Here is a 9618-nt window from a genome sequence, read left to right as displayed (position 1 = left end):
TCTGAATAAGGTTTCTGTAGCTTCCTCCTAAAACAGAACCTCGGCCCTTTACTTTGGCATAACAACAAAGAACTCAAAAGGCCTTCGTGTAAAATGAACCTTTTGAGCTGTAGACATCTGTGTTAATCAGTGCTAAAACATTAGAAGGACTGATTAGCTTGGTTGAACGTGAATCCTTCGGGGTTTGGGGTGATTCGATTTTTGCCGACTTGATTTGTACACCCTTTGTTCCTTTGAAGCTAGAAGGCAGGAATCTTTGAGACTATCCATTGATCTCTCCTCATGCGTAGTGATCGCAGTAAGAGTTTTTCAAAGCACAAGGCTCTTTATATTTTTGCATAAGACGATTGCAGGGAGCTTGATAGTAAAACTTTAATAAAGAGAATTTTAAGTTGCAGCCTATAGTAAGGTGACATGCCAGCTTCAGAAGATCAAGTTAGAATCATTACACAAGCTTCTTCTGTTGAATAAATGATGTTCAGAAGAAATGAAAAAGGAGCTGAGCTGATACAAGGTGATAGCTTAAAAACACTAATTGGTGCTGAGCATGTAGTATGTTAATGTGTATATTTTTAATTCTTAAAATGCCATGGAGAAGTTTTAAGTACTCAACAATGTGAATTATAAACAAGTAAGAGTGGAGTCTTTTTGGCCACATCAGAGAGAAAAGTGAGATGGTGAAATTCTGAGCTGCAGCCTGCATAGAACCAACTGCTATTTCATCCTCCCAGAACCTGTTTCCATCAGCGCCCTTTCCACTTGCTGCCTGTAAGAAAGAGGTGAGACAACAGGATCCCCTTCAGCAGCTTGCTTGGGTTCAGCTGCTAATCTTGGGTACTGTTCCACCAATTCATTACGCCACACAAGGTCAGGAACCTCAGGCTCTGGACCCATCTCTGTCCCTTTTGGGATCACAGTATGTCCCTCTGAGCTGCTTTAGGTGATCATACCCCATTTCTCATACCCGTTATACTGCTGGATCTCATAGATGCCAGAAGAATGGATCTTTAAAAACCCAACTGCTTGGCACCAATTATATGTGACAGCTTTCCACCCACTGCCACTAACTTATATGTCTTCATTGATAGTTGTTCTAATTACTCTTGGTAGTGTGTTTGTTTTTAAGTAGGACTATAAATTACTTCAGACAACTCTTTGTTTAACACAAAGAAAAGAACTTTATTTACATTCAGAACTTACTACTGAATCTTTCTTAGTGGATGGTTCTCAAGCTTTTGTTACAGTATACAAATTATTTCAGTTGTCACAAATTTACTACTTTCTCTCACTGACTATATTTACATTCCTTCACTGACTTAGGTCCCACACAGACCGGCAGTAAGTGCCAGCTTGGGGGGAGCATGGCGGTGTGGTGTTTTGAAGACGCATGTCCCAATGATGCCCCCAAGCTGGCATCATGCCGCCCGCCCAACCAGATGGCAGGCAGAGTTGCCGTGCTCCGGTGGCATGCCATTTATATGCCACATGCTACAGGAGTGCTACAACGCTGTGGTGAAAGGGTGTCCTTTTGCAGACTCAAAAAGGAGCAACATTTTGCTACCTCTTTTTGAGTTGGCAGATAGCCGTATCAGGGCCATGGTGTGTGTTTGCCATTGCGGCCCCAATCTGGTACCAAAAGAGGTAGCGTCATGCCACCCCTTTAGGGCCATCTGTTTTGGCCCTTAGTTCACACATAACCTACACCCAGCTTCCTTAGTTTTAACCTCACAGGTCATGTGTTACACTCTCAATACAAACATCTCAGCTCTCTTGGCTCTGCTCTCTTTTTATATCCACTCCTAAGGCAGTTTCTAAAATTCCCCCAGTCTTCCTGGCTGTAAATCCCTCAGGATCCTGACACACTCTCTTTAATATTGAATTCTTAATTCCCTTCCATAAGAATCTCTCTCCTACAAGGTCCAAACTCTTATCTGCCTCTTCAGGCTTAACACACACACAACATTCGTAGCTGTTAAACCCCCAGGATCATGGCACATTCTTCCAATATCACTGGATCCTCCTCCTTTTATGAGTGCAGCCCGCACCTTTCCCAGCCTGATTCCTGTTGGCCGCCCCTAACATTCTATTCTGCCTGTGTTTCTCCACTGATAGTTTCCTAGCTTTTGTCCACTTAGAATATCTCTCATTCTAAAATGATGAAATGTGTCTCCTAAGACCTAGGCTCGAGACAGATGGGCCAAAAGCGCCATCTTGCTGCTGATACTAGGATTCCGGAGCACATGGCAACCACATGCTCCAGACCCCAAAATGTGTGGGCGGTGGCATAATGGCAGCTTCCTGTCCACACAGGGGCCGCCCGCTTTACGTAAGTGAGACACAGTGTATACATGTCGCTGCACGTTGCTTACGTCAATGTGCGCACACTGGCCTAAAAAGAACCTGTTTTTTCCGGGTTCTTTTTGGGGCAGAGGAACACCAGGCAGTTTGACTGCTGTGGTGTCCCTATGTGAGAAAACAGGCCGCCGCCAGGCCCCCCTTTCCCGCAGGTATGTACTGGGCCTTAGTAACTTACTGGGAAGATTTAAGCTGAAATATGTAGAATTCTTTGTTCCCATCTCTTGTGCTTTTGGACCTGCCCATCACTGCAATGTGACCTTTCAGATCTGTCTGAAAATGAATTCAGCTCTTGGGCCGATAGATGTCCCTTATCCTTGATGTAGCATCACTATGGAACGGTATGGTGAAGTTGCACCAGGGATTTTTTCCCCCTGATTTCTTTTTTGTTGTCTCCTCCGTTTTTTTTTTTTTTTTTTTTTTTTGGGTTTTTTTGCCCATATCTCTTAGATTGAAAAATATCAATTTAAATTGTAAACCATAATTACCATTTTGACAGGAACATGCACATTAATGCAATAAGGAAGCAAATAAGATTATGTTACACAGGACTTAGAAAGCTGAAATTTGAGCCCAGTTTCTCACAGACAAGACTTCTCATTAGCTGCTGTGGTAAAATTGCTGTGCCTGCCACAATAGCTACATCACTGAGTGCTGGACCCGATTAGCCAGTTTTGATCTGCTATCATCTCTCTGCATATTTTGGCATTGTTAGGAGCACTTCAAATTAAGATCTGCTGAGGAGACAAAAAGACAATATGGCAGCAGACCTGAAGGTGGCAGGTGGTAGCTTTTCTTACAAAGGAAGACTGATCATACTCATTGATTTTGTGAGTTACACACTCTAAGATTTAATAGCAAAAGAGTTGCCCCATGAGCAAGTCTGAAGGGCTGTGTATGTGCATTTCTCCCTCTGTGCCTCTCTTGTGTGCATGCTGAGGCTAGAAATGCTGCCAAAAAGCCAATATCCAATTTATCAAGAGTGTCCTTAGTCTCAAAAGAGAATGTGTAAAACAATAGTTCTCGACTCAGCCAGCCAGCCAGCCAGCTAGCTCTCGAACATAATTAGTTATTTCTACTCAAATATATCTCCTTCAGTTCTTTGAATGCTATTATGCCATAAAATGAAAGGGGTAATTGTTAATAAGCTTTTGCTTAGTTAACAGCTGAAAATGTTTCTTTGATAGCCTTGATGGCTAGTGGCTGCAAGTAACAACATTCCACCAATGCTGGAATGTGGCATGGACAGAGAGGGTAAAACAGTTTACATAGCACTGTATATAAGCTCCAATGAGAAAGGAAGCTGGATGTAGGTCTGCTTTTGAATGAGGTCTGCTTTTGAAGTTGAGCATAAAATGCTTTTGAGCAGAAATAATTGCACCAGTTATTATATTCATAAACCAAAAAAAGGGGGGTGGAGGAAAGGAAAGGAAAGGAAAGGAAAGGAAAGGGGGGGGGGGAAGTCTGTGTTCATGAAAGGGCACTTTCTCTCCAGGTTGGAGAATTTTTACCAAACAAATTTACAGAATCTATCCCTCCCTATGTTTTTTTAAAGCTTTAGATCCATTCATTAGAAGTTTTTAAGCAGAAGATTGATGGCCACCTATCAGAGATACCATAACAACAGATTTTCTCCATTAGCAAGAAGTTCAATAAGCTGAATTTCCAATTCCAAGCTTCTGTATTTTCACAATAGGTTCTGAGTGGTAACAGTCTAGAGCAGTCATACTTTCAAAATTGTCTTATATCATTCAGACTCTTTGAATTTAGGCCAGAACTGATTGGCTCAGAAATACCTAACATCAAGATCCTTACTTATTGCTGTATCCTGGTGCTAGATCTGTCCTTATTCTGTGAGGAGTCTTGCCCTGTATACATAAATGCCTAATTAGACTCTGAAAGTAGATACATCTTTTCATAGTTAAGATCATGATTTCAAAGGTCGCTATCACTTTCTCTCTCTCTTACTCGCAGACTTCCACAATGTTCAGTTTTTAGCCTCTTAAGCACAGGGATGCAAAGGGAGAGATGAAAAATTCCTGCCAGCCACTGTCAACTTGAAGCTAGATCCTGACCTCTGGAAAGAAGAAAGACATCAAGTAGTGGAGGTGTTTCATCTAAAAAGAACACTGTTTCCTTCCCCTCTCTCTCTGCTCTGAGTCATGCAAGGAGTGTCTGTGCTATGTATTATTTATTCCTGAGCATTGTAACAGTCTGTTTTAAATCGGATGCTAAATCTTGCATGAGTATTGATCATAACTGAATATCATCCATTATGAATACAGCATTTTGTTCTGAAGAACAGCTTATTAAAATGGTGGGGGAGGAAGAGGATGGTGGCCATTTAATTAGCCACAGTAATTTTTCATGGTCTTTTTAAAGAGGCAGGGGACGTGGCAACATTTGGTGCTACAGTATCTCATATTGCTTTAAATAGTGAACCATTATATTAGATCTAGAGTTTCACAGGCTTTCACTAAAGATAAAAGAAGTAGACACCCCACTTTTTAAAAGTCATTATTTTACAATGTGAAGTCGAAGGCTTTCATGGCCGGCATCCATAGTTTTTTGTGGGTTTTTTGGACTATGTGGCCATGTTCTAGGAATACCTCATTATTTTACGCTTTACAGTAGCATCTCGGGAAAGCAAAATTATTCCTCCTGGAAGAGAAAGTTGCTCAATTATTGATGCAAGCTATCTAATTTGTTTAGTTTTATAAACTGTAGCATCTTACATCCTTGTTAGCTAATGCCAGTTCAAACACTCCCAAGCCATGTGATGCACACTTTGTTAGCTTTTCCTAAAATATAAATTATCTGAATGTGTATGTGTGTGTGGGGGGGGGGGGGGGGGAAGGGACACAGATATCCTTTGCTTTCAAGAGAAAAGAATCTCATTTACAGTTTGTGGAAGCAGATACAATAAACCTTAATCGCCTCACAGATAGTGCTGTACCAAGCCAGTCTGTGCAAAACTGAGAAATCCTTTTATCATGCAAGGCAGTATTTTCAAATGCCTGCAGAGATAGCATACAACAATGAGACATATAGTGATATATCCTGTGGCATCTTTGAAAGGACAATACTTGAATCTTGTCAGGTCTTGGGTCTCTATTCAGTAAGATAAAGATCATATGAGGATTCAGCACTTGGAATACCTGTGTCAGTTGGGAAAGCATCATTTCACTTAAAACATCTGAAGAACTCTACTAATCATTAAACAGAATAGGGCAGTAGCAATAGCAACAAAAATGAAAACATTCTGCAATAAAACCTCATAGTGGATGTTTATCCTGATGTCTTAGAAACATGAGGATAGATAAGCTGGATCCACTCAAAGACATACACATACACATAGACGCAGACACACCAGAGATTATCACATGGGGTAAGGAAGGATCGCTCCTGTTCTTACCCCATCCTTATCGCATCCATGCTTATCCTGTCCTTCTCCCATCAGTGGCATCTGTCATTGCATTAATGGGAATAACCATTCATCAAAGTGACGAAGCCATGACATTTCAATGACAGAAGAAGGATGGGATAAGCATGCAGTCATTTGATACCCTTATCGTGATCATGCGATCAGAACGACTGAAGGATGGGATAAGGACAGACATCATCGGATAATCTTTGTGCGATCACACAAAAAGGACGGGTTAAGGATGGGAGTGTTCCAACCTTTACTTCATGTGATAATCTCCACAGACATAATATTCTTTAACTACAATAATCAATTGGTTGTCCATAGGATGGCAAAAAGTAGGACATCAGAAGAACAGTGCAATAATTGCTATTAATGCACTTCTCAAAACCAATTGCCGCAGAACATAAACTAATGTTCTGCAGCAATTGGTTTTGAGACCTGCATTAATAGACATTATAGGAAGCATTCTCATAATGAGTCACACCATAGATCTGAATGACCCAGCAGTGGCTCCCCAGAGTTTCCAGCAAGATTCAGGCAGCTGTACAGTTTTCCTTTAACTGCCTTTAACCCCCATTTTAGCAATAAAATGAAATAAAATAATGTTACTTCTAAAACTGAAGATGCATTTCTAGTCACTTCTATTTCTTGGGAGGGCCTGTTGGAGTCCACAATGAAAAGGGGTAGATGAGAAATGATGGCTGGTAATGTAAAAGTTGCTCACCATTGCTCTACACTGTGCACAACTCTGGGTAGAAAATGTCAGAGATGTGGCTATAGCTTGAAGCTGGGACAAAGATGACAAGGTAACCTGAGTTCAGGTGGCAGACATGATGACTCAACATTTGGAGAGTCCTGAGTCACAGGAAGCTGATGACAGAGGGGTCTCTATTCAGTAAGATAAAGATCATATAATGATTCAGCACTTGTAATAGCTGTGTTAGTTGGAAAAGCATCATTTCACTTAAAGCATCTGAAGAATTCTACTAATCACTAAACAGAATAGGTCTCTATTCAGTGAAACCAGCAGGCTTCAATTCTGCAGAGTCACAGCTGTCAGGTGACAGGAAACTGGATGACGTACCAGGAAGGGGAAGGACTCAAAAACCCCAAGAGGGGATGTGTATATAAGAATGTGAGCTGAAGGCTCAGTGTGGTGATGGTTGTATATAGGAGTCTGGCGAAGCACTTAGATAGTCAATTGTATACAGTATATTGGAACCAAGATTAAAGTCCTTTTTGTGAGAACTTGGCAGTTCAACAGTTATTTATCTGGCCAGCAGCTTCTGTGTGGGAGTATTTTTCCTTTGCAGCCTGCACAGAGCTTCACAGCAGAGACCTTCCAGTGGTGTTCCTGTTCCATGTGCATGTCTTCTGCATGTTGCATGCTGAATCCTGATTTTACATGCCCCAACATAAACTGTGCTTCCCACCTAACTTTCCTTTTCCTTAATCCCCTTCTCTACACACACACACACACACACACACACACACACACACACTCATCTGCATCTCCCATACACTCATTTGGCTCACTCACCAATTGACACATCCATCTGGTGGAGAAAAATATATTCTTAGGACCAGCTCCACACCGACGGGACCGCAACAAGGTGTTTCTCCTTAGGTGCCATCCTGTGAGGCTTAAATAAAATTTGAATTTAAGTGTCAACTTGAGATACAGTTTCCTTCTACACTCCAGTCTCCAAACACTCATTTGTAGAATTTTCATATCCTTGGAATTTGAATAGATTTCAGGGAAGCATAAATGCAACTAAATGATCATATTCGGTTATGAGCTTATTTATGAGAGCCAGCATATTTTAGTGGTTTGAATGTTGGACTTTGACTCTGCAGATTAGGGTTCTATTGCCCACTCGATCATAGAAACCCACTGGTGACATTGGATGAGGCACAAACTCTCAGCCCCCTCCCCCAAACCCATGATGGGTTTACCTTTGGATCTCCATAAATTGAAAATGAGTTGAAGGCACACAACAAAAATAAGATTTGTCATACTTCCTGTGAAACTGCAGGTTGAACACTAGCATCGATTTCTCCAGTTCAGATCACTGGCAAACAATCCTCCTATGCATGTGATGGCACCCATCAGTTGCAGTTTTTTCCCCTTTTTCTTTCAATTAGTCCTCCATTGAAAAACAGTCTTAACTGTGTATGGTGTTTGAATAAAGAATGCTCCAAATTTTTCCATCTAGCTGTAATAGAAAACCATCTATCAACTTACCTTTTTAAATATGACAAGTCTAAGTACTGGAGTATACTTTTAACAATGATGATGCTTACAAAAATAATTTTGCTGTCAGACAAGTACACATATCCCCTAAGTGGAACTACAATCAGATGGCACTTGGATTAGTGGGTCTTGCTTTTCTAGCAATGAGCATTCAGCGTTTGGGTGGGAGCATGGCTCTGCATGAAATTCCTTCTCCAAAGATCCTTATCTTTGTTCTTTTGTCCTCGCTTCTGACACAAATGGTACTTTGTCCTATCCGTTCTCCAAGATTTCTAGTACAATTTCAGGAGCCTACCTCATCAGCAACTGTGGAGACAAGCCCTGCCAGTAATAGCACTCAATACTGAAGAAAGTGATCTGGAAATAATGAGAAACCAGGATTTATTGAGTGAATACAGATGAAAAAGACTTTTAGTAAAAAAAGTCTCACTAAAGTGGAAATCTTCAATAAAACTGTGAAATTCTGGACTCTCTTTCTTCCTGTTTCAAGAATGATGAAAATGGTGTGTTGAAGGTATAAGGGTCCTAGATATATAAGAGGCACTTATACATCAGCCCCCCCCCCCCTCAAAAGAAAATGTAGGGCAACATAAAAAGAACAGAAAAGGTAATGTGATCGTGTTGCTGTTCGTGTTGTGTCTCTTTAAGTAATTTCCAACTTATGACAACCTTAAGGAGAACCTATCATGGAGTTTCCTTGGCAAATTTCATCAGAGAGGTTTTTCCCTTGCCTTTCTCTGAGGCTAAGAGAGTGTGACTTGTGTAAGGTCACTCAGGGAGTTTCCATGCCAAAGTGAGAATTTGAACCCTGACCTTCTGAAGTCCTAGTCTAGCACTCAAACCACTATGATATACAGTCTCTCCACAAAAAGGACACATCAGATATTAAATTGATAAGAACAGATATACACTTGATCATAGCCAAAAAGCCAAGGACTGGTATGTGGTTGTGTAATATTTCCATAAGCATTTACATACAACATTGGATAATCCTTCCCCAACCTAGTATTCCTTTCAGATGTGCTATACTCTTATTATCCCCATTCATGCCCATTGAGGAAAGCAGGTGTAGATGCACATATGAAAATAATTACTTTGGTTCATGTCAAAATGGAATTCACATCTTTTCCGAAGCAGAAGAACACAGAGACCAAGTGAAACAGTTGCCCATCCTGTTTATTTTTGTTCTTTGAATTCAGACACCAGCCCCCCAGCTCCCTCTCTCTCTCACACACACAAACACACTCACTCACTCTCACACACATCCAGAAACAATGTATGTTCCTTGGTTTAACATCCAACAATAAACAAAGCCCTCCACACAGAGAAACAAAGTTTCAGCCCCGAAACCCACAAATCAGATACTGAATTCACACATCAGCTCATAGAAACAGGGATAACTTGACTGAAATCCACAGAGATCTGCTAACTCTTACTCCTGTTTTTTTAGAAGAGAAAGGGAAAAGACCAAACAAGTACACACACTGTTTTCCATTTATCCAAATTTCAAACCATCTCCTAATACAGAACAGTGCTGTAATTCTCCTCATGCATCTGTTATACATATAATCTGCCTCTGTCC

At 40.9% G+C, this 9618-nt stretch overlaps 1 non-coding gene across 1 annotated transcript; it reads right to left on the bottom strand.

The window, feature by feature from the left end:
* Positions 1 to 8797: 8797 nt before the first annotated feature.
* LOC149308924 (U2 spliceosomal RNA) lies at positions 8798 to 8979 on the bottom strand. Its single transcript, XR_016282244.1, has one exon. It is a non-coding gene; the product is annotated as a U2 spliceosomal RNA (small nuclear RNA).
* Between the last annotated feature and the right edge of the window lie 639 nt (positions 8980 to 9618).

This window comes from Sceloporus occidentalis, unplaced genomic scaffold (assembly GCF_023333645.1).
Source record: "Sceloporus occidentalis isolate IW3139 unplaced genomic scaffold, rSceOcc1.0.p SCAF_8, whole genome shotgun sequence".
Taxonomy (NCBI): Eukaryota; Metazoa; Chordata; class Lepidosauria; order Squamata; family Phrynosomatidae; genus Sceloporus; species Sceloporus occidentalis.
Note: the sequence above shows the minus strand (reverse complement) of the source record. Positions and strands in the feature narration are given on the sequence as shown.